Genomic DNA, 26,404 nt, shown 5'->3' with positions numbered 1-26,404 from the left:
AGAAAATTGCCGGGCCTAAGCAAAGTCGTCAACCCGCATATCCTCGCGTTGCAAATGAAATGCAGATGGAGAAGATCATCGGTGACATCAACGCACCAGGTCCTCTCACACGCTCAAAAGCTTCACATTTATTTAACTTTTGTGGGCATTTTGCGTTTGTCTCTATCACAGAACCCACTAAAGTTGATGAAGCATTCATGGAATCTGAGTGGATTCAAGCCATGCAAGATGAATTGCATGAATTCAAGCTCAACAATGTGTGGGAGCTTGTCAAGCGACCAGACTCATGCAAGCACAACATCGGTACCAAATGGATCTACCGCAACAAACAAGATGAAAATTGCCTTATTTTGGGGAATAAGGCTCGTCTTGTAGCTCAAGGCTACACACAGGTTGAAGGAATTGATTTCGATGAATATTTTGCACCTGTTGCTAGACTTGAGGCTATTCGCATATTGCTTGCTTACCTAACCATCATAATATCATCTTACATCAAATGGATGTGAAATGTGCATTCCTCAATGGTAAGCTTGAGGAAGAAGTATATGTTGCTCAACAACTAGGTTTTGAGGATCCAAAGTTTCCAGATCACGTCTACAGACTCAACAAGGCCCTCTATGGCCTCAAGCAAGCACCTAGGGTGTGGTATGACACACTGAAGGAATTCCTCATGAAGAAAGGCTTCAAACCCGGTTCACTTGATCCAACTCTTTTCACCAAAGCATATGATGAGGAATTATTTGTGTGCCAAATATATGTTGATGGTATTATCTTTGGCTGTACTAACCAACATTACAGTGACGAATTTGCCTATATGATGAGTGAAGAATATCAAATGTCTATGGGAGAATTGAAATTCTTTTAGGTTTTAAAATTTGTCAACAATACAATGGCATATTCATATCTCAGGAGAAATACCTCAAGGATGTGTTGAGGAAATTCGGCATGCAAGATTGCAAAGGCGTCAAAATCCCTATGCCCACAAATGGCCATCTATGCACTGATGAAAATGGTAAAGACTTTGATCAAAAGGTATACCGCTCCATGATTGGCTCTTTATTGTATCTATGTGCATCTAGGCCGGATATTATCCTTAGTGTTTGCATGTGTGCCCGATTTCAAGCTACACCGAATCACACCATAAGGCTGTGAAGGATATTCTTCGATATCTAGCTCACACACCAACACTTGGATTATGGTGTCCCAAGGGCCCTTCCTTTGATCTCATTGGATATTCAGACTCTGACTATGATGGTGATCGGGTGGACCGCAAGTCAACATCAGGCACATGTCATTTCCTCGGACGATCCTTGGTATGTTGGTCCTCGAAGAAGCAGAACTGCGTATCACTCTCTACTGCTGAAGCTGAGTACATTGCTGCTGGATCTTGCTGTGCTCAATTGCTATGGATGAAGCAAACCAACAAGGACTATGGCATCAATGTGAAGAATGTGCCACTCTACTTTGACAATGAGAGTGCTATCAAGATTACTCACAACCCAGTTCAGCACTCCAAGACAAAGCACATCCAGATTCATCATCATTTTCTTCGTGACCATCTGTTGAAGGGCGACATCTCCATCGACCACGCAAATACTGAAGACCAGCTGGCCGATATCTTCACAAAGCCCTTGGATGATAAGAGATTTAGCAAGTTGTGGTGTGAGCTAAATATCTTAGAATCTTCGAATGTTCTTTGAAAAGAACACACATCCTAACACTTATGCAAACTTGATGACTTAGATATGCAATACATGATGTAATGTTTTCTTCAATCAATGAAGACTAACCCTCTAAGTGTGAAGAAATTAATGAAGATTTTGATTCTCAGAACCCTACGGCAATTGTATGCGGTGTCTGAAGTCACCATTCTTATACGGTGGGTTACACCACCAACCAAAGTTGAAAATCTTCAATTTGAGTTTTTCTTCATTTTGAAATTCCTCAGTATTACAACTTTGCATTGTCTTCACTCTTTCCATCATTGTTCCTCATTGTTTCTACTTGAGTTTATGTCCTCTACAACATTCAGTTATTACTAATTCTTCAAGTTGATTTTTCTGCTAAGTGAATGTGATCGGACCCTTTCCCCTTCAATCCTAAACTCAACCCAGTCTGTTCACAAATTCTTCATGTGCGTTCTATTTGAAACTCGTTCAAAATCTTCATTGTGTCCTTGTGAGCTGAAGAAATTGCTAATGAAACTTTAAAATATTCTTATCTGAATTTTCGGCTTTTGCCGCTCAAACCGTTACTCACCCACGATCTTACACGATCTCCACCACACTGTACGTGGGTGACACATGTCGCTAGGATGAGAAGGGTCAGGGGCACTGAGGGAGTCCTGGATTAGGGGGTGTTCGGATGGCCGGACTATGACCTTTGGCCGGACTCCCGGACTATGAAGATACAAGATTGAAGACTTCCTCCCGTGTCCGGATGGGACTTTCCTTGGCATGGAAGGCAAGCTTGGCGATACGATATGAAGATCTCCTCCCGTTGTAACCGACTCTGTGTAACCCTAGCCCTCTCCAGTGTCTATATAAACCAAAGAGTTTTAGTCCATAGGACGAACAACAATCATACCATAGGCTAGCTTCTAGGGTTTAGCCTCTCTGATCTCGTGGTAGATCAACTCTTGTACTACCCATATCATCAATATTAATCAAGCAGGAGTAGGGTTTTACCTCCATTGAGAGGGCCCGAACCTGGGTAAAAACATCATGTCCCTTGTCTCCTGTTACCATCCGCCTAGACACACAGTTCGGGACCCCCTACCCGAGATACCCCGGTTTTGACACCGACATTGGTGCTTTCATTGAGAGTTCCTCTGTGTCGTCACCTTTAGGTCCGATGGCTTCTTCGGTCCTCAACCACGACGCGGTCCAGGGTGAGACTTTTCGCCTCGGACAGATCTTCGTATTCGGCGGCTTCGCACTGCGGGCCAACTCGCTTGGCCGTCTGGAGCAGATCGAAAGCTACGCCCCTGGCCATTAGGTCAGGTTTGGAAGCTTAAATTACACGGCCGACATCCGCGGGGACTTGATCTTCGACGGATTCGAGCCACGGCCGAGCGTGCCGCACTGTCCCGATGGGCATGATCTTACTCTGACGTCGGACAGCGCCCGGAGTGCCGCTCAGGTGTCCGCTCTGATCATTAGCTCGGAGCCAACTGTGCTAGTCGGAGATGGACGGTTGGACGCCGCCCCAGGAGCCGCAATCTCTACGGCGATAGAGTCGAATACCAGCCCAGTCCTTGGCAAGGCCTGTGACTCCAAGGTGCCAGACTCCGTTCCGGACTCCGAATCTTCTGCACCCCTTCCGATCGAACCCGATTGGGCTCCGATCATGGAGTTCACCGCCGCGGACGTCTTTCAGCACTCGCCCTTTGGCGATATCCTGAACTCCCTAAAGTCTCTCTCTTTGTCAGGAGAGCCCTGGCCGGACTATGGTCAGCAGGGTTGGGATACGGACGACGAAGAAATTCGAAACCCACCCACCACCCACTTTGTAGCCACTGTCGACGATCTAACCGACATGCTCGACTTTGACTCCGAAGACATCGACGATATTGACGCTGATGAAGGACACGACCAAGAACCAGCACCTATAGGGCACTGGAAGGCCACCTCGTCATATGACATATACATGGTGGACACCTCCAAAGCAGGGGATGGCGATGAAAAAGCGGAGGACGACCCCTCCAAGAAGCAACCCAAGCGCCGACGTCAGCGGCGCCGCTCTAAATCCCGCCAAAGAAAGAACGGCGAATCCGGCACCGGAGATGTCAACACCCCGGACAGTGCCGAAGACATCCCCCTCCAGCAGGATTCAGCGCGGGAGGACGAAGGAGCCAGCCCTCATGAGAGAGCGGCCGATAGAGAGGTCGAGGACGACAATTATATGCCTCCCTTCGAAGACGAGGCAAGACTCGACGATGACGAATTCGTCGTGCCAGAGGTTCCCGTCGAACAAGAGCGTTTCAAATGCAGGCTTATGGCCACGGCAAGCAGCCTCAAGAAAAAACAGCAGCAGCTTAGAGCTGACCAAGACCTGCTAGCCGACAGATGGACTGAAGTCCTGGCGGCCGAAGAGTACAAACTCGAACGCCCCTCCAAGAGTTACCCAAAGCACAGGCTGCTACACCAACTAGAGGAGGAAGCAACTAAACCTACATCACCAGCATACGATGCGCCCGATCGGCCACCCCGTGGCCGCGACAGAGAGGCCCTTCAGCCCTCAATCCAAGCCGCACCCCGGCGCCGCTCTAAGAATACCAGAGCACGGGGAAACGCAACAGACCTACGAGACATATTGGAAGATAAGGCAAGGCAGACAAGATCGATCTACGGATCACGTGGGCGCCCCACATCACGTGACGATAACCGTCACACCGGATATGATAAATACGGCTACGCCGAATACAATAGACCAAGCTCATCCGAGCTGCGTCGCGATATAGCCCAGTACAGGGGCGCCGCACACCCACTATGCTTCACAGACGAAGTAATGGATCATCAAATCCCCGAGGGTTTTAAACCCGTAAACAACGAATCATACGATGGCACAACTGATCCCGCGGTATGGATCGAGGATTATCTCCGTCATATCCACATGGCCCGTGGTGACGATCTACACGCCATCAAATACCTCCCGCTCAAGCTGAAAGGACCAGCTCGACATTGGCTTAACAGCCTGCCAGCTGAGTCAATTAGTTGCTGGGAGGACCTGGAATCCGCATTCCTTGACAACTTCCAGGGCACTTATGTGCGACCACCAGATGCCGATGACCTAAGCCACATAATCCAGTAGCCAGAGGAATCGGCCAAGAAATTCTGGACACGGTTCCTAACCAAGAAAAATCAAATAGTCAACTGTCCGGACGCCGAGGCCCTTGCAGCCTTCAGGCACAACATCCGAGACGAATGGCTTGCCTGGCACCTAGGACAAGAAAAGCCGAAATCTATGGCAGCCCTCACGACACTCATGACCCGCTTCTACGCGGGCGAAGACAGCTGGCTAGCTCGTAGCAATAACATAACCAAGAGCCCTGGCAATTCAGATACCAAGGACAACAATGGCAGGTCACGTCGCAACAAGCACAAGCACTGCATTAACGGCGACAGTACTGAGGATACGGCAGTCAATGTCGGATTCAGAGTCTCTAAACCCGGTCAGCGGAAGAAGCCATTCAAAAGAAACCCTCCGGGCCAATCCAGCTTAGACCGGATACTCGATCGCTTGTGCCAGATACACGGCACCCCCGAATAACTAGCCAACCACACCAACAGGGATTGTTGGGTGTTCAAGCAGGCAGGGAAGTTAAGTGCCGAAACCAGAGACAAGGGGCTGTGTAGCGATGACGAGGAGGAGCCCCGGCCGCCGAACAACACAGGACAGAAGGGATTCCCCCCACAAGTGCGGATGGTGAACATGATATACGCAACCCACATCCCCAAAAAGGAGCGGAAGCGGGCTCTCAAGGACGTCTATGCGTTGGAGCCAGTCGCCCCAAAGTTCAACCCATGGTCCTCCTGCCCGATCACTTTTGATCGAAGGGACCACCCCACTAGCATCCGTCACGGCCGATTCGCCGCATTGGTCCTAGACCCAATCATTGATGGATTTCACCTCACCAGAGTCCTCATGGACGGCGGCAGCAGCCTGAACCTGCTTTATCAGCATACAGTGCGAAAAATGGGTATCGATCCCTCAAGGATTAAACCCACAAAGACAACCTTTAAAGGCGTCATACCTGGTGTGGAAGCCAGCTGTACAGGCTCGGTTACACTCGAAGTGGTCTTCGGATCCCCGGATAATTTCCGAAGCGAAGAGTTAATCTTCGACATAGTCCCATTCCGCAGTGGCTATCACGCCCTGCTCGGACGAACCGCATTTGCAAAATTCAATGCGGTGCCGCACTACGCATATCTCAAGCTCAAGATGCCAGGCCCTCGCAGAGTCATCACGGTAAATGGAAACACCGAACGCTCTCTCCGAATGGAGGAGCACACGGCGGCCCTGGCGGCGGAAGTACAGAATAGCCTCTCAAGGCAATTCTCCAATCCAGGTGTTAAACGTCCGGACAGCGTCAAGCGAGCCCAAAGTAACCTACAACAAAGCCGGCTGGCACGTTCCGAGCAAGCATAGCAGTGCGGCCCCAACCCCAGCCCTCGCTAGATGGTGATATCGGTACCACGCGTACATAATTATGCTTTAGAAATACCATGGGTATAAGGGGAGGGGCACAACTACGGCACGCCTAGAATGCGGCTGAACCGCACCAAGGGGCTCCCTATTCCGCCGTTTCTTTTTTATATACTTTCAGGACCCAACTATTCGGAAGGCCTGTCCGGCAATACACTCGCCGAACACACGATGCAACAGCCAGGGAGAGAACAAGCCTCGTCAAATGTCCAGGTGGTCTCTATAACGAGCTTAATACCTGTTTTACTTAAAGTCCCGCAGCTTGCCCCTGGAGGGGGACATGTCAAATAATCCCATCTCTTGCTTATCGCACTATTTGTATCGTTCTGCTTTCATAGCAGCCCTTTTTTAATAAACAATACATAGCTCTTATCTATTATTGTATTCATCTATTTTCTATACAAATATGTTCAGTCATGACATTATGCAACCGTACACTTTGGTACGGCCAATACACCAGGGGCTTAAGCACCCCATAACATGGTGTGAGAATACCGAACACTCTCACGAGTGCGGCACCCCGAACTTATAGCACTATATGCATCGGCTCCAAATCATGTCTTCGGTCAATAGTTGGGTTTGCCCGGCTCCCATGTTTTGGTACCTTACGTTCCGCAATGTTGGCTAAGGTAGTGCTGGGAGAACTACTGCGATTGTGTCCCAGTTGAGCTGGGTTAACACCTCAGTAGAGAAAGCTAAAACTGACCGTCATGATAGTGCGAGAGATCGGTCGCTGTTCGCGAGGTTTTTCGAGTCCTTAAAGACTCATGCCGCTTAGAGCGAGGAGCCGGACTTATCTGGCCTAGGCGTGGATAGCGCCCCGAACTCGGTCTTCCGAATACTAGGGGCTTCGCCGAAATTTAAAATTATAGAATTCTATGGCTAAGTGAGAGTGATAAAGCATTATAAGTCCGATGTCCTGGTTCGTTGTGCTGAGCGCCTCCCTAGATGGACCCAAGAATAGGAACAAGAGCACTCAGGTTTATCCCGAACACCCCAGCACTCGTGGCATGGGGGTAGAAGCCGACGACTTGCATCTCTCAGATTTGATAAACGGCCACACAGAAGGTAATATTTTAAATTAACAAAGCGTTGCTCAACGCATATGAAAAAAGTTTTCAGCGTACAGGATAACAGATGCGAGTCTACTCAAAAATTACATCTTTGGAGCATTCACCCACTATAAGGCGGGCACCCTTCAGGATGCCCTTATAATACATATCGGGCGTGCGATGCTCCTTGCCCGGCGGTGGCGCGTCCGTCCAAAGCTTCTCTGCGTCCAGCTTGCCCCAGTGCACTTTAGCACGGGCGAGGGCCCGACGGGCACCTTCAATACAGACGGAGCGCTTGATGACCTCAATCCACGGACACGCGTCCACCAGCCGCCGCACAAGACCGAAGTAGCTCCCAGGCATGGCTTCCCCAGGCCACAACCGAACTATGAGGCCCTTCATGGCCAGTTCAGCCACCTTGTGGAGCTCGACCAGCCGCTTCAGCTGGTCGCTCATGGGCACGGGATGTTCGGCCTCAGCATACTGAGACTAGAACACGTTTTCCATCGAGCTCCCCTCCTCGGTTCGGTAGAATGCGGCAGCATCAGACACACTACGGGGCAGATCGGCGAACTCTCCTGGAGAGCTCCGGATTCGGGTAAGTAACAGATAATTTACTTTTATATTTTTGCTTTGCATAAAGAATGCCTTACCCGCCGCTATCTTCTTCATCGCCTCGATCTCCTGGAGGGCCTTGTGGGCTTCGGCCTTAGAGGTTTTGGCACTCTCAAGAGCCAAGGCGAGCTCGGACTCTCGAGTTTTCGAGTCACGCTCCAAACTCTCGTGTTTTTTCATGAGAGCCTGGAGCTCTTGCTGCACCTCTGCCACCCGCGCCTCCTGCTTCTCTTGCTCGGTGCGCTCCAAGGCCGCACTGTTTTCGGCCTTGGAGACCGCCTCCTTCATGGTCGCCACCTTGGCCGTGGCCCCTGCAACATTTACGTTGGTCCTGTCATTATTTGCAACCAAGTATTTCTATATACATTTACATGCGGTACTACATACCCTCCTTGTCCTCGAGCTGCTTTTTGGCATGGCCGAGCTCGCTCTCGGACCGCTCGAGGCTCTCCTTCAATGCATTGACCTCCGCAGTCAGTGCGGCAGAGGTCAGCAGCGCAACCTGCATTCCCATATGGACATATTTTTGTTAGACTCCTGCGTATATCTTTTTAGATCCTCAGCTCGGCTTTTCCTTCCGAACGCCGAACTGAGCATCAGGGGCTACTGTCTATGCGGTAACATTTTTATATGTTTTGAAAACATACCTCAAAGCCTGTTAACAGACTTGTACAAGCTTCTGTCAGCCCGCTCTTGGCGGACTGAACCTTCTGAATCGCCGCACTCATAACAATGAGGTGTTCCTCGTCGATGGAGGCGCCGTTAAGCACCTCCAGCAAATTTTCCGGCGCCTCCGGATGGACGGAGGTCGCCGGCGTCGTAGGCTTGCCTTTCTTATGAAGGCGCCGCCTGTCGGACTCTGGAACCGTTGATGGTTCCGGAGCAGTGTCCGGCCCGGGGCCGGACTTAGACCCCTCTGGGGCTTTACCCCCTTTGGGCCTGGAGTCCGGGAGGTTGCCTTGAGGCGCCTCCAGGACCACCTCCTCCTGGTTCAGTCCCTTTTGGGACTCCACCTCGGCATCGTCCGCAGGGAGAGGGGAGGAGGCCGTCGGAAGTGAAGCGTTGTTCACATCCGACGAATTCAGGGAGCCGCTCGACGAATCGCCGAGCTGGGCTCTGGGCGGACTACATAATTAAATTCGGCGTCAGAAGCGACCGAATAATAGAGGAGCGCCATAAGTCATTCGGGTAACCAGACACTTACAATTTTACCAGGGGCTTGACCCTGGATGGCCATTCCTCCCCGCCGTCTTCGGCATCGGAGGCGTAGTCCGGCAGAAGGGTTTTCCCCTTCTTGGACCCTCCGGCCTCCCCAGTTGGGGCAGCCTTTCTTTTCTTTCCTCCCCCCATTGGAGGGGGAGAGGCTTCTTCTTCTTCCTCCTCGTCTTCAGAGGCGGAGGGTGCTTCGGGGTTGTCGGGCGATGAATCCGACACCACCAGGCGCCGGGAGCTCTTTTGAGTGCCCGTGGCCTTCTTCTTGGCCTTCTTCTCCGGCACCACGTGAGGTGCCGGAACCAGCAGCCCCGTCAATCGGGTGTCCGCTGGGTCTTCTGGTAGGGGAGCCGGACAGATAACCTGCCCGGACTTCTTCAGCCAGTCCTGTCAAAGGTAGGGGAGTTTAGATCCCGCATAGAGTCAGACTATGAAAGAGAGTCCCGTAAAGGGTAGAATAGCTTACCTCGTTGGCCTGGTGCCGCGAGCTGAATCCGCGATCTTCGGTAGCGGATGCGGGGGCCTCGGCGCCCTTGAACAGCACCTTCCAGGCATCTTCGTACGTGGTGTCGAAGAGCCCGCTCAAGGTTTGGTGCTGTGCCGGATCAAACTCCCACAATTTGAAGGCCTGTTGTGGCATGGGAGGACCCGACGGATAAGCATGACCTGGACTACGTTGATGAGCTTGAGATTCTTGTTCACCAGCTTTTTGACGCAGGTTTGGAGTCCGGCCAGCTCTTCCGAATCTCCCCACGTTAGGCCCGTCTCTTTCCAGGAGGTGAGCCATGTTGGAAATCTAGGTCGGAATTCGGGGGCCGCTTCCCATTTGGGGTCGCACGGCTTGGTCATGTAGAACCACCCCGATTGCCACCCTTTTATTGTCTCCACAAAGGATCCCTCGAGCCATAGGAAGTTGGCCATCCGGCCCACCATGGCACCTCCGCACTCCGCTTGGCGGCCGCCCACTACTTTCGGCTTGACATTAAAAGTCTTCAGCCATAAGCCGAAGTGGGGCTGGATGCAGAGGAAGGCCTCGCACACGATGATAAACGCCGAGATGTTGAGGATGAAGTTCGGGGCCAGATCGTGGAAGTCCAGGCCATAGTAGAACACGAGCCCCTGGACGAACGGGTGAAGAGGAAAACCCAGTCCACGGAGGAAATGGGGAAGAAAAACAACCCTCTCATGGGGCCTGGGGGTGGGGATGAGTTGCCCCACGTCTAGAAGTCGGTGCGCGATGTCGTCAGACAGGTATCCGGCTTTCCTCAGCTTTTTGATTTGCCCCTCCGTGACGGAGGAGGCCATCCATCTACCTCCCGCTCCGGACATGATTGGAGTAGGTTGAGCTGGGAAGTGCGGGCTTGGGCGTTGGAGCTCGAGCGCGCAGGGACGGATAAGCAAAGGAGGAAGAAGGCGTAAATGGAAAGGGTAGATCCTTATCCCCTTATATGGGCGGCCGAAACTACGAGCCCCACCGGCCTAATAAAACTCGCTTATCTGCCAAGCGCCGCGGTTAATGGCGCGGTTGGGTTACCCACGCCCGTATTGATGATAATCCCAGAATAAGAGGACATGATCTCTGCTTTGACAAGACGTGCCAAAGAAACCGCCTCGCTAAACACACTGAGGTGGAACAGTAAAAGGATTCGAATGAAGGCTTGGCCGTGGCGTGATGTCACGCTGCGGAATACGTCAGTAGATTAGATTTGTGCAGATATCATTCTCTCTACGGTGGTATGTGGAACTTATTTTTGCAGAGCCGGACACTATCCTTGTGTTCAACATCTTCTATGAAGTATTAGGAGGAGGAACCCGCCTTGCAATGCCGAAGACAATTTGCGCGCCGGACTCGTCATCATTGAAGCCTGGTTCAGGGGCTACTGAGGGAGTCCTGGATTAGGGGGTGTCCGTATGGCCGGACTATGTCCTTTGGTCAGACTCCCGGACGATGAAGATACAAGATTGAAGACTTCGTCCCATGTCCGGATGGGACTTTCCTTGGCGTGGAAGGCAAGCTTGGCGATACGATATGAAGATCTCCTCCCATTGTAACCGACTCTATGTAACCCTAGCCCTCTCCGGTGTCTATATAAACCGGAGAGTTTTAGTCCATAGGACGAACAACAATCATACCATAGGATAGCTTATAGGGTTTAGCCTCTCTGATCTCGTGGTAGATCAACTCTTGTACTACCCATATCATCAATATTAATCAAGCAGGAGTAGGGTTTTACCTCCATCGAGAGGGCCCGAACCTGGGTAAAAACATCGTGTCCTTGTCTCCTGTTACCATCCGCCTAGACGCACAGTTCGGGACCGCCTACCCAAGATCCGCCGGTTTTGACACCGACAGACACATTCGTCCATTTTCCTCGGGCGAGCGGTTTTTCACTGCGGCTATAAATGCCCCACACCCCCCTCAGGCTGCATTTACCCTGCTGAATCTCACTCCCCTCGCTCGAGCTCTTAAGCCCTAGTGCTGTCGCTACCTTCATTGTCGCCAGTAAGGAAGATCTTCACAACCTCGACCTCGTTGTCAGTGTCAAAACCGGTGGATCTCGGGTAGGGGGTCCCGAACTGTGCGTCTTAGGCTAATGGTAATAGGAGGCTAGGGACACGATGTTTACCCAGGTTCGGGCCCTCTCGATGGAGGTAATACCCTACTTCCTGCTTGATTGATCTTGATGATACGAGTATTACAGGAGTTGATCTACCACGAGATCAAAGAGGCTAAAGCCTAGAAGCTAGCCTATGGTATGATTGTTGTTGTCTCCTACGAACTAAACCCTCCGGTTTATATAGACACCGGAGGGGGCTAGGGTTACACAGAGTCGGTTTACAGAGGAGGAGATCTACATCTGAATCGCCAAGCTTGCCTTCCATGCCAAGGAGAGTCCCATCCGGACATGGGACAAAGTCTTCTATCTTGTATCTTCATAGTCCAACAGTCCGGCCAAAGTACATAGTCCGGCTTTCCGGATACCCCCTTATCCAGGACTCCCTCAGTAGCCCCTGAACCAGGCTTCAATGACGATTAGTCCTGCGTGTAGATTTTCTTCGGCATTGCGAGGCGGGTTCCATCTCCGAATACTCCAAGATAAATTCCGAACACAAGGACCGTGTCCGGCTCTGCAAGATAAAATTCCATATACCACCGTAGAGAGAATAATAACACATGAATCTAATCTGCTGACAACTCTTCGAAAAGTGACATCACGCCACGGTCCGGTGTTTACTCGAACCGTTTTACAACTCGCTACCGCACACACCTCGAGGCGGTTTCCTTGGCACGTCTTGTCAGAGGAGAGATCGTGTCCCCCTTATTACGGGATTCTCATCAATACAAGTATGGGTAATCCAACCGTGCTTGTTGGCATAACCCCATGTTTTTAGGCAAGTCCCGAACGACCACGTTTGGGGACGCTTGATATTCTTCCCCCTTTATAAAGGAGCTGAGGCCTATCCTTCTATCCCCATGCTTGCACATCTTGCACCCTGAGTTCCAACACCCAAAGCTCGAGCCTAAGCATGCCGAATCTTCGATAATGTTCGGATCCGACCATCAAGGCCAGTGGATGGCTTCCTCTGTCACAAAGGAGGATATTGCGAAGCTCAGGGAGGCCGGGTATTTGACCGCCCATGTCAAGCATAGGCTTCCTGCTACTGAACAGGTTATCCCCACTCCCGATCCCAATGAGAGCGTCGTATTTGTCTCCCACTTTCTCCGGGGCTTGGGTCTTACTCTTTACCCCTTCATGAGGGGGCTTATATTCTACTATGGGCTAGATTTCCACGATCTAGCTCCGGATTCCATCCTCCACATCTCGTCGTTTATCGTCGTGTGCGAAGCCTTCCTCCACATTACCCCCCACTTCGGCTTATGGCTCCAGACTTTCAGTGTGAAGCCGAAGATGATTGAGGGGCGACACGCAGAGTGCGGAGGCGCCATAATAGGCAGGAACACCGATGCCCCATGGCCTGAAGGCTCCTTCCCAAAGGTATCTGATTTATGGCAACAGAGGTGGTTCTATGTCACAGCTCCTCGAGGCTCATAGTGGGCGGCCGCACCCGCCTTCCGCTCGGGCCCTCCACCTCAACTAGTGTCATGGGCCAACATGGGACTGAGCTGGGGACCCGCAACGATGTACCGATGCTGCAGAGCCGCATTCGGGAGCTTCTCAAGAGGGACATTAGTCATGGGCCAACTAGGTAATGCTAGTTCGTCGGGCCCTGCCGTGCAAACGTCGGCCTCTCCGAATGTGGGAGTTCAATCCAGAAGGCCCGCAAACCATTCAGCACTTCCTCGGCATGACGCCTGAAGGGATGTATAAGTTGTCTTTGGACCACGGATAAAGTGTCCGGACACCACCAAGGATGCGGGTCTGAGATGCAATCGCCCAGATACCCAAGTAAGTAACCCTATAACCGAACACTTTGCTTATATTTGTCATAGCATTGTTCTGAATACTGCCCGCAAATAGGATTGGCTTAGCAAGGCAGAGAGAATCAGGTGCCCGGCCCCACTTCCCGAAGGCTCGCCCAGTTCAGTCATAGCCAAGATGCTTGAGCGGACGTTAAGTCAAGTGCCATTGAGGAAAGAGGAGGGGAAGAGTGGGGAGGCCAAGAGTGGGCCTCACACTTTGTGCACCCGAACCGGGGGAATTAATGTCTCCATGGAGGAGGAGAATTGGGAGGGCGAACCTGGGATTTCCTCCCCCCGCGGGAAGAAAAGGGCCGCCTTCGAAGACTTGGAAACGGGGGCGCCTAAACAAGGGAAGAGAACTTCACCAAAGGTCCCTGCCCCGAAGGGCATCCTCACTGCACAGTGGCCGCTAACGGGCCAGCCCTCCACCAAGCTGTAAGTGTAATTAAACAAGGAGCTTATTGCTTTTTCTTCTGAGAGTAATAACCAGGACCTGTTTTTTGTAGTCCGGTCAGCATTTCATCTCAGTAGGTCTCGTCCTCGGGGGATCTTCTTCCGGAGATGATGCAGAATGAAACCCCACCAACCTCTCCGCCCCATGAGGCCGGCGACCCTGAGGTATCGTCATGGAGGAGTCCAGATCCAATGGGGCCGGAAGCTAACACTTCGGCCGCCCCGAGCCCAGCGCATTCGGCTCCCTTGGCGGACCATGAAAAGGGTCCGGGAGAGTCCGTTGTCCGGCCAAACATGCCGACGGGCCTGCTGGAGTCAGCTGCTCTCTTGGAGGATCATCGTACACTAATGGGTACGGTGTTGGAGAAAATTTCCTCCGCCACAAGTGGTTTAAATGAGGCTATCAGGAGCCTGCTCAAAGGCTTTGAGGTAAGCTGCAAAAATACGCAGCTTTTAGTTGTACTACATGCAATACATGCGCTCTGTATAGATAGTAGCCCCTGAGACTGTGGGTGCCAGCCCATGGCGGCAAACGGAGGATCATACTCCCGGATAATGATCGCACTTGTATTGATGTGCAGGTTGCTAAGAGTTCGGCAATAGACCAGACCACTGAATGCGCCGAACTGAGGCGGCAAATTGACGTGGTGGAGGACGATGTCACTATTGTGAACAAGCGATTCGAGGAGTCGCAGAGTATGCGTTCCTATATCCACATCTAATTTGGGAAATTGTAAGAAGGTTGTAATATTAATGTGATGTGATGTAGTTGTAGGCGGAGCTTCTGCCGTTGAGGCCCTGAGGGCGGAGCTTGCCCTAGCCAAGGAACAAGCCTGTGTTAGCAATGCGGCTGCTTTAAAGGCAGCCGAAGAATTGAAAGCCGAATAGGCCGCTTGAGGGAGTCCTGGACTAGGGGGTGTCCGGATAGCCGAACTATCATCATAGGCCGGACTCCAAGACTATGAACATACAAAATTGAAGACTTTGTCCCGTGTCCGGATGGGACTTTCCTTGGCGTGGAAGGCAAGCTTTGCGATACGGATATGTAGATCTCCTACCATTGTAACCGACTCTGTGTAACCCTAGCCCTCTCCGGTGTCTATATAAACCGGATGGTTTTAGTCCGTAGGACAACAACAATAACAACAATCATACAATAGGCTAGCTTCTAGGGTTTAGCCTCCTTGATCTCGTGGTAGATCTACTCTTGTAATACCCACATCATCAATATCAATCAAACAGGACGTAGGGTTTTACCTCCATCAAGAGGGCCCGAACCTGGGTAAAACATCGTGTCCCTTGTCTCCTGTTACCATCTGCCTAGACGCACAGTTCGGGACCCCCTACCCGAGATCCGCCGGTTTTGACACCGACATTGGTGCTTTCATTGAGAGTTCCTCTGTGTCGTCCCCGATAGGCTTGATGGCTCCTTCGATCATCAACGACGTGGTCCAGGGTGAGACTTTTCTCCCCGGACAGATCTTCGTATTCGGCGGCTTTGCACTGCGGGCCAATTCGGTTGGCCATCTGGAGCAGATTGAAAGCTACGCCCCTGGCCGTCAGGTCAGATTTGGAAGTCTGAACTTCACGGCTGACATCCGCGGAGACTTGATCTTCAATGGATTCGAGCCACAGCCGAGCGTGCCGCACTGTCACGATGGGCATGATTTAGCTCTACTACCGGACAGTGCCCTGGAGGCTGCACACGAGTCCGCTCGGACCCTTGATTCGGAGCCGGCCGCACAAATCGAGGACGGATGGTTAGACACCGCCTCGGGGGCTGCAACCTCTACGGCGATAGAGCCGAATACTGACTTTGTCCCTTCGGAAGCTCGTGACTCCAAGGTGCCGAACTCCTTGCCGGACTCCGAACCTCCCGCGCCCCCACCAATCGAATCCGACTGGGCGCCAATCATGGAGTTCGCCGCTGCGGACATCTTTCAACACTCACCTTTTGGCGATGTTTTGAGCGTGCTAAAATATCTCTTGTTATCAGGAGAGCCCTAGCCGGACAGCGGCCAGGACGGCTGGGATGCGGACGACAAAGAAATTCAAGACCCACCCACCACCCACTTAGTAGCCGTCGATGATCTAACCAACATGCTAGACTTCGACTCCGACGACATCGACGGTATGGACAACGATGCCGGAGATGACCAAGAACCAGCGCCTACTGGGCACTGGAAAGCCACCTCGTCATACGACATATACATGGTGGATATCCCAAAGGATGGGAATGGTGAAGGAACAGCGGAGGAAGACCCCTCCAAGAAACAGCGTTTGCAAAGTTCAACGCGGTGCCGCACTACGCATACCTCAAGCTCAAGATGCCAGGCCCTCGAGGAGTCATTACATTCAACGGAAACACCGAGCGCTCCCTCCGAATGGAGGAACATCCAGCGGCTCTTGCGGCAGAAGTACAATGCAGCCTCTTAAGGCAATTCTCGAGTCCGGCCGTTAAGCGACCAGACACGGCCAAACGCGCCCGAAGTAACCTACAACAAGACCACCTGGCGCGTTCTGAGCACGCGTAGCAATGCGACCCCAACCCCAGCCCTCGCAAGATCGCAAGTCTGGCCCTTCGCGTACATCATTACGCTCTGAAGATACCATGGGCATAGGGGAAGGGGCACGACCATGATAGGCCCATAATGCGGCTCAACCACATCAGGGGCTCCTAAGTGCGTCATTTCTTTTTTTTCTGTTTCCTTTTTCTTACCCACAAGACTCCGTTTACCAGAGGCCCTATCCGGCAGTAGACCGGCCGAACTCACGATGCAACAGCCAGGGAAGGAGAAAGGCTGCGGCAAATATCCAGGTGGTATCCCTTACGAGCATTTAATCTGTTTTAAACAGTCCCATCCCTTGCTTATTGCACTATTTGTATCGTTCTGCATTCATAGCAGTACTTCTTGAATAAAACAATGCAACACCTTTTTGCTTATAATTGCATTTCTTTTTTATACATATGTTCATTTACGGCATGTTGCATACGTACACTTTGGTACGGCTAAAAAACACCAGGGGCTTATGTTCCCCACATCATGGTGTGATAAGTTCGAACACTTTCACAAGTGCGGCACTCCGAACTTATAGCATTATATGCATCAGCTCCGAATCATGTCTTGGGTCAATAGTTGGGTTTGCCCGGCTCCCATGTTTTGGTACCTTACGTTCCGTTGTATTGGCTAAGGTAGCACTGGGAGAACCACTGCGATTGCGCCCCAGTTGAGCTGGGTTAACGCCTCAGTGGAGAAAACCTAAACTGACCGTCATGATGAGGCGAGAGCCGGTCGCTGTTCGAGAGGTTTTTTCGAGTCCCTAAAGACTTATGCCGCTTAGAGTGAGGAACCGGCTTTGTCCGGCCCAGGCATGGATAGCGCCCCGAATTCAGTTTTCCGAACACTAGGGGCTTCGCCGAAATTTAAAATTATAGAATTCTATGGCTAAGTGAGAGTGTTCAAGCATTATAAGTCCGGTTGCCTAGTTCGTCATGTTGTGCGCCTCCCTAGATGGACCAAAATATGGGAATAAGAGTGCTCAAATTTATACCGAACACCCCAGCACTCGCGGCATGGGGGCTAAAGCCAACGACTTGCCATCTCTCAGATTTGATAAACAGCTGCACAGAAGGTAATATTTTAAATCAACAAACGTTGCTTAGCGCATATGAACAAGGTTTTCTGCGCACAGGATACCAAAATGCGAGTTTACTAAAATATTACATCATTGGAGCACTCACCCGCAATAGTGCGGGCACCCTTCAGGACACTCTTATAATACATCTCGGGCATGTGATACTCCTTGCCGGGCGGTGGTGCGTCCGTCACAAGCTTCTCAGCATCCATCTTGCCCCAGTGCACCTTAGCACGGGCAAGGGCCCGACGGGCACCTTCAATACAGGCGGATCGCTTGATGACCTCAACCCATGGACACGCATCCACCAGCCGCCGCACCAGGCCGAAGTAGCTCCCAGGCATGGCCTCATTGGGCCACAGCCGAACTATGAGGCCCTTCATGGCCTGTTCGGCCACCTTGTGGAGCTCGACCAGCTGATTCAGCTGGTCGCTAAGGGGAACCGGATGTCCGGCCTCAGCATACTGAGACCAGAAGACCTTCTCCGTCGCGCTCCCCTCCTCGACCCTGTAGAAAGCGGTAGCATCAGACACGCTGCGGGGCAGATCTGCGAACGCTCCTGTAGAGCTCCGAATTCGGGTAAGTAACACGTAATCCACATCCACATGCTTGCTTTACATAAAAAATGCCTTACCCGATGCTATTTTCTTCAACGCCTCGATTTCCTGGAGGGCCTTGTAAGCTTCGGCCTTAGCGGCTTTGGCACTCTCAAGAGCCGATGCAATCTCGGACTCTCGAGTCTTCGGGTCACGCTCCAAACTCTCGTGTTTTTCCACGAGAGCCTAGAGCTCTTGCCGTACCTCCGCCACCCACGCCTCCTGCTTCTCTCGCTCGGCGCGCTCCGCGGCCGCATTGCGTTCGGCCACGGACACTGCCTCCTTCAGGGTGACCACCTCGTTTGTGGCCCCTGCAATACCCACGTTATCCTAGTCATTCTTTTCGCAACCAAATCCTTTTCTGTAAGGTACAATTTTAATACAGCGCTACTGACCTTGTTTGTCCTCGAGTTGCTTCTTGGCACGGCCAAACTCGTTCTCGGACTGCTCGAGGTTTTGCTTCAAAGCATTGACCTCCGCAGTCAGTGCGACAGAGGTCAGCAGGGTAGCCTGCAATCCCATATCGACATATTTTTTATGACTCCTGCGTACATCTTTTTAGATCCCCAGTCCGGCTTTTCTTTCCGAACACTGAACCGAGCATCAGGGGCTACTGTCTATGCGGTACTATTTTACATATATTAATATTCTTACCTCAAAGCCTGATAGAAGGCTGCTGCAGGCTTCGGTCAGCCCGCTTTTGGCGAGCTGGACCTTCTGAATCACCGCACTCATGACAGTGCGGTGTTCCTCCTTGATGGAAGCGCCGTTGAGCGCCTCGAGCAAGTTATCCGGCGCCTCCGGTTGAACGGAGGCCGCCGGCGCCACGGTCTTGCCCTTCTTGCGAAGGGGCCGCTCACCGGACTCCGGAACCACTGCAGGTTCCGGTGCGGAGTCCGGCACGAAGTCCTGGAGGTCGCCCTGTGCTACCTCCGGGTCCTCCTCCTCCGGATGGTTCCCTCTCTGGGATCCCACCTCGATGTCGTCAGCATCGCTGGGAGAAGAGGCGGTTGGAAGTGAAGTGTTGTTCATATCCGACGAACCCAAGGACCCGCTCGACGAAGCGGGAAGATCGTCCTTGGGCAGACTGCAGGGTTGTATGCGGCGTTAGAAAGACACCAAGTGGCGAAAAGAAAAATCATGAAGTCATTCGGGAGTCCGGATACTTATGATCTCGCCAGGGGCTTGGCCCTCGGAGGCCAATCCTCGTTGTCGTCACTGGCATTGGCAGAACAGTCCGGGGGAAGAGTTCTTCCCTTCTTGGACCCTTCGGCCTCCCTCGTTGGGGAGGCCCTCCTTTTCTTCCCTCCCCCCGCTGGGGGAGAGGCCCTTTTCTTCTTCTCCTTGTCCTCGGGGGAAGAGTCTGCCTCGGAGTCATCGGACACCTAAAAACGGGAACTCTTTCGAGTACCCGTGGCCTCCTTCTTGGCCTTCTTCTCCGGCACCACATGGGGTGCCGGAACCAGTAGCCGTGCCAGATGGAAATCCACTGGGTCTTCTGGCAAGGGGGCTGGACAGTTCGTCTGCTCGGCCTTCTTCAGCCAGTCCTGTCAAAGGAAAGGGGAGTTTAGATCCCGCATAGAGTCAAACTATGAAAAGCAAGTATCCCGTAAAGGGTAAAATCATTTACCTCGTCAGCCGGACGCTGCGAGCGGAATCCGCGATCTTCGGTAGCGGATGCGGGGGCCTCGGCGCCCTTAAAAAGCACCTTCCAGGCATCTTCGTACCTAGTGTCGAAGAGCCCGCTCAAGGTTCGGTGCTGAGCCGGATCGAACTCCCATAGTTTAAAGGCCCGTTGTTGGCACGGGAGGATCCGGCGGATGAGCATGATCTGGACGATGTTGACAAGCTTGAGCTTCTTGTCCACCAGCTTCTGGATACAGGCTTGGAGTCCGGTCAGCTCCTCCGAATCACCCAAGTCAGGCCACTCTCCTTCCAAGAGGTGAGCCGTGTGGGGATGCCAGATCTGAATTCGGGGGCCGCTGCCCATTTAGGGTCACGCGGCTCGGTGATGTAGAACCACCCCGACTACCACCCCTTGATGGTTTCCACGAAGGCGCCCTCGAGCCAAGTAACGTTGGGTATCTTACCCACCATGGCGCCTCCGCACTCCGCTTGATTCCCCTTCACAACCTTCGGCTTTACATTGAAGATCTTGAGCCACAAGCCAAAGTGGAGCCGGATGCAGAGGAAGGCCTCGCACACGACGATAAACGCCGAGATGTTGAGGATGAAATTCGGGGCCAGATCATGGAAATCCAGGCCATAGTAGAACATGAGCCCCTGGACAAAGGGGTGAAGTGGGAAGCCCAATCCGCAGAGGAAATGGGGAAGGAATACCACCCTGTCATGGAGCCTGGGGGTGGGGATGAGCTGCCCCTTGTTGGGGAGCCGGTGCGCGATGTCGCTGGACAGGTATCTGGCGCCGGGCAGCCTCTCGATGTGCCCCTCCGTGACGGAGGAGGCCATCCATTTGCCTCCTGCTACGGACATGGCTGGAGGAGGTCGAGGTGAAATGTGCGGACTTGGGCGCTGGAGCTCGAGTGCACGGAGATGGATAAGCAAAGGAGGAAGAAGGCGTAGGTGAAAAGGTGGATCCTTATCCGCTTATATATGGACGGACGAAACTATGCGTCCCCACCGGCCTGGTAAAACTCGCTTTTCTCCCAAGCGCCGCAATTAATGGCGCGGTTGGGTTACCCACGTCTGTATTGATGAGAATCCCAGAATAGGGGGAGCACGATCTCTGCTTCAACAAGACGTGCCAAGGAAACCGCTTCGCTAAACGCGCTGAGGCGGTATAATAAAAACGATTCAAGTAAAGGCTTGGTTGTAGTGTGACGTCACGCCACGAAATACGTCAGCAGATTGAACTTGTGCAAATATTACTCCCTCTACGGTGGAATGTGGAATTTATTTTGCAGAGCCGGACACTATCCTGGTGTTCACAATCTTCTACAAATTATTCGGAGGAGGAACCCGCCTTGCAATGCCGAAGACAATATGCGCGCCGCACTCATCGGCATTGAAGCCTGGTTCAGGGGCTACTGAGGGAGTCCTGGACTAGGGGGTGTCCGGATAGCCGAACTATCATCATCGGCCGGACTCCAATACTATGAAGATACAAGATTGAAGACTTCATCCCGTGTCCGGATGGGACTTTCCTTGGTGTGGAAGGCAAGGTTGGCGATACAGATATGTAGATCTCCTACCACTGTAACGGACTCTGTGTAACCCTAGCCCTCTCCGATGTCTACATAAACCGGATGGTTTTAGTCCGTAGGACAATAACAATAACAGCAATCATACCATAGGCTAGCTTCTAGGGTTTAGCCTCCTTGATCTCGTGGTAGATCTACTCTTGTAATACCCACATCATCAATATCAATCAAGCAGGACGTAGGGTTTTACCTCCATCAAGAGGGCCCGAACCTGGGTAAAACATCGTGTCCCTTGTCTCCTGTTACCATCCGCCTAGACGCACAGTTCGGGACCCCCTACCTGAGATCCGTCGGTTTTTGACACCGACACCGCTCATCTCCGAAGTAAAGAAAGGATAGCCGAGATGGCTGTGGAGCTGAGGGACGCCGCTGGCCAGTATGAGCTTCTTGAAAAGGAGAATCAGACAAAGGCGGCTGACCTGAAGAAGGCGCTGGATTCGGCTAAATAGATGTGCTCTCATACTAGAGACGCACGAGAGGAACTTCGACAAGCCGGAGAAATCACGGCTGGAAATCCTTATTTGTTGCGGATGAAGTTTTTAGATCCGAAGTATGCTCCGTTGGATAAGCTATGGAGAGCCGCAGATGAGTATGCGGACTTGGCGAAGAGTGCGGCTGATGCGACCAAGTTATTCGAGGATCATGAAGATAACAAAATGGAGAGGCTGTTCTCCTCGCAATTTAGTGCCCCAGCGTGCTCCTTACCTTTGAGTGAGAAGATGGCCGCTATAGCCGAGCTCCATAGGCTGTCCGGCCTTGCAATGAGGTCTATAATAGACCATCTGTGGCTGAAGGATCCGACGCCGGACAGTTACTTTGGTTTGGTGCAACAATTATTCGGCGCCAGAGCGCAAATCAATGCCGTGAAGAGATCAGCGTGCATAGAGGGTGCGCGAATGGCTCTTGCCCGTGTGAAAACATACTGGGCACATATGGAGGCCACCAACATTGTAACCCAGGGTCCGGCAGGAGGCCAAGACCCAGCTGAGTACTATTTCGAGCAGGTCGTAGAAGGTGCCCGTAGAATAGAGGCTCAGTGCTCAAAGAATGTCATGTTTGAGTGACGATTCTGTTAGTTGTAAAAAATTATGTGTTTAATTATAGAGGCTGTTTTTTATACTTTTGCCTAGAAGTATTATGATGTCTCCTGTATGGCTATTAATGTATGCATATAACATGAAAGTTAGCAGTCGTTGGCTTCAGCCCCTACGCATATAATGCGGGGGTGTTCGAAAAGGGAGGCGTAACACACTTGATCCAACATCTTGGTCCATTAAGGAGGTGATCGCACGTCGAACCAGACAACCGGACTATATAGCTGTAGCGCTTTCACTTAGCCGTAGGAGTTTAAAAGGTGGGGCTACTATGTAGCCCATGGTACTTCCGCGTGCATCCGGATACGGTGCGCGTACTTGACCGGAAAACCGATCCTTCGTTAATGCGGAGGAATCCTATAGATTCCGGGTAGTCTTCGAGTGGTTGACCAGTCTCTTGATGTATCATGACAGTCAGTTTTCGGCTTTCTCTACTGAGGTGCTCATACGGAATAACCAGGGCACAATTGCAGTAGTTCTCCTTTGGCCACCTTAGCCGATAGAACGGAAAGTAAGGCAGCAAACCCATGAGCTGGGCTAACCCAACATTTGACCAAAGACATGATTCGGAGCTGATGCATATAAGTCCAAACTCGCGATGCCGAACACTCCCGAGGGTATTCGGACTTTATAACCTATACTTGGCGGAAGAACGCAATAGACCCTGTAATTCTAGGTACGTGCATTGATCTGTCATGGCGAAAAAGCCTATAACGCCAGTGTCCCTTATGGGTGTATGATATACCCATGGGATGTCAAGCAACAAAAGACGGTAAAGAAGGTTTACTCTGGGGCTTACTCTAAAGAGAAACCTTTGAGCAGGGCCCTGCTGCACGTCTGCACCTTTGTCTCCGTTGTGCCATATCCTAGAAGGGTGTCGCACAAATAGCGCCTGTAAAAATGAAAACTCATGAAAGGAAAAAGAGTAAGTGTGTGAAAAGTTAGCTATGCTCGATGGATGTTTGAGGTATTTGCCTACTAATGAGGCAAGACGAACTGTGGGCTTTGTTACATGTTGTGCAGCCCCTCGTATTGTTTATGGGGACACATGTACAACACTTAGCTCAGGTTTATCCAAGCTATTGTGAAAAATGGTGTATTGGACTCGTTGAACTGTGTCCGTGGTCTTGATGACCGGTCATGCGTTCCGGTGGGAGAGGCCGCCTAGAGTCCGGCAGCGGGAACTGCCGCATACTGCTCTGTGTTTCGGCTAACCGTGATAATGCCGCGTGGACCGGGCATCTTGAGTTTAAGGTAGGCGTAGTTCGGTATTGCGTTAAAGCAAGCAAAGGCCGTTCTTCCAAGCAATGCATGATAATCGCCGCTGAAGGGAGCGATGTTGAAGAGTAAGTTCTCGCGTCTGAAATTGTCGGGAGAACCGAATGTTTCTTCTAATACGAAGGAGCCCCAGCAATGGGCCACGACGCCTGGAATCACTCCATTGAAGGTGGTGTTATTTTGACTTATTCTGGATGGGTATATCCCCATCTTGCGGATGGTGTCTTGATATATCAAATTAAGACTACTGCCGCCGTCCATTAGGACGCGAGTGAGATGGTATCCATCAATTATTGGGTCGAGCACCAAGGCAGCCGATCCTTGTCGTTGTGACTTACTGTATCCATCAATTATTGGGTCGAGCACCAGAATATGTAGTAAAAAAATTAAAATATAAGTTGAAGCAAATGAGGCAGATCTCATGCTTAATTACAAAAAAATACTTGTCGTTGTGACTTACTGTATCCACTTCGAAGTTCTCGTTCAGCTTAATGCTGAAGCGCCTATCATCATCTAAGAAGATGCTGTCGCACAGGCCGTGCTCGTCTTCGCAGTATTTGCAAATATCGAAATCCTTTTCGTCATCAGACATTTCCTATGTTCATAGTTGAAACATTAATTGAAAATCGATCAAAGACAACTACGAGGATACTCAACACACAAATCCGGGGCACTCGATATTTCCTACATATTCTGGCACAAGTCATGCCAAAATTCACCGAAAAATCCGGCATGACCTTTTCTAAAATAGGACATATCGAGCGCCTGAAATTTGCCGGAACGGAAATGAATCATCACTCCCGCAAAACATAGGCCACTTGGAGGTGTAACCTGCAAACATGACCGGCCACTTGGGCAAGCACATATCCTATTTGAGCAACACAAGATATACAACAAGTCCTTACTAACTACTTCTATTAATTAGACTAGTTCTTACTAAAAATAAAATTACTATAAATAAAAATAAACTAGTACCTAATTAGTACCTAGTTCTTACTAACTAATTAGTACCTAGGAACTATAAATAATTTTTTTACTTGTTTTATGAAATTTGATTCGTTTCCACCCTTACATGAACCCTAACTAATTTGAGCCGCATGCGCATCCGATTCGTTTCCACCCTTACATGAACCCTAACTAATTCGATGCACCTAAAATATGAAGAAACCCTAGGCAAAGGTAGGGGAGAGGGAGGGGCAGGCGTGATCACCTCGGGTGCCTGTGACGAGGGAGGAGCAAGCGGTGTCGAGGTCGGGGTCGGGGCTCGGGCACGCAGCAGAGGGCGCCGTCGAGGTCGGGGGCAGGGGCGGCGTTGAGGTCGGGGGCGGGCCGGCGTTGATTCCGGGGTCGGGGGCAGCGTAGAGGGTGTGCGGAGAGCGCGCGGCGGCCGACGGGCGACAGCGGCGGCGAGAGAGGAGGAGTTGGATATGGGGGAAGTGGCCATGGGGAAGGACAAACCCCGTGGTTAAGTCAGAAGTAGCAGTAGCGCGTTCCAGAAAGCACGCTGCTGCTACATTAGCTACAACGCGTTCTGGGATACACGCTACTGCTACTCCATTCTCTTTTTCCCCTTTTTCATTTATTTTTCTTCACATTTTACTTTCTCCTTTCACCTTATTCTATTTCTTTCATTTTCAATTACCTTTCTATTTGCTTTCCATTTAATTTTAGATCCTTTAGCAATAGCGAGTTTAGAAGAAAACACGCTGCTATAAAGAAAGTAGCGGTAGCGCTGTTCGATATAGATCGCTACTACTATGTGTAGCCTATGGGCTAAGCCGTGGGAATTTTAGTAGTAACATTTTTAGAACAAGGCGCGCTACTGATACGTCTCCAACGTATCTATAATTTATGAAGCATTCATGCTATTATATTATCTGTTTTAAATGATTACGGGCTTTATTATACACTTTTATATTACTTTTGGGACTAACCTACTAACCGGAGGCCCAACCCATATTGCTGTTTTATTGCTTGTTTCAGTATTTCGAAGAAAAGGAATATCAAACGGAGTCCAAACGGAATGAAACCTTCGGCAGCGTGGTTTTTGGAAAGATTATGATCCAGGAGACTTGGAGTGCAATCCGGGGGGTCATCGAGGAAGCCATGAGACAGGGGGGCGCACCCACCCCCTGGGCGCGCCCTACCCTCTCGTGGGCCCCTCGAGGCTCCCCCGACCGACTTATTCCACCTATATAAGCCTACATACCATAAAAACATTGAATATCAAGATAGATCGGGAGGTCCGCCGCCGCAAGCCTCTGTAGCCACAAAAAGTCAATCGAGACCATGTTCCGGCACCCTGTCGGAGGGGGGATCCCTCACCGATGGCAATCTTCATCATCATCCCGGCGATCTCCATGACGAGGAGGGAGTAGTTCACCCTCGGGGCTGAGGGTATGTACCATTAGCTATGTGTTGGATCTCTCTCTCTCTCGTGTTCTCTCTCGTGTTCCCTCTATGGCACGATCTGGATGTATCCCGAGCTTTGATATTATAGTCGGATCTTATGATGTTTCTCCCCCTCTACTCTCTTGTGATGAATTGAGTTTTCCTCTCGAAGTTATCTTATCGGATTGAGTTTTTAATGATTTGAGACCACTTGATGTATGTCTTG

This window comes from Triticum dicoccoides, chromosome 2B, assembly GCF_002162155.2.
Source record: "Triticum dicoccoides isolate Atlit2015 ecotype Zavitan chromosome 2B, WEW_v2.0, whole genome shotgun sequence".
Lineage (NCBI taxonomy): Eukaryota > Viridiplantae > Streptophyta > Magnoliopsida > Poales > Poaceae > Triticum > Triticum dicoccoides.
This window is presented reverse-complemented; position numbering follows the sequence as displayed.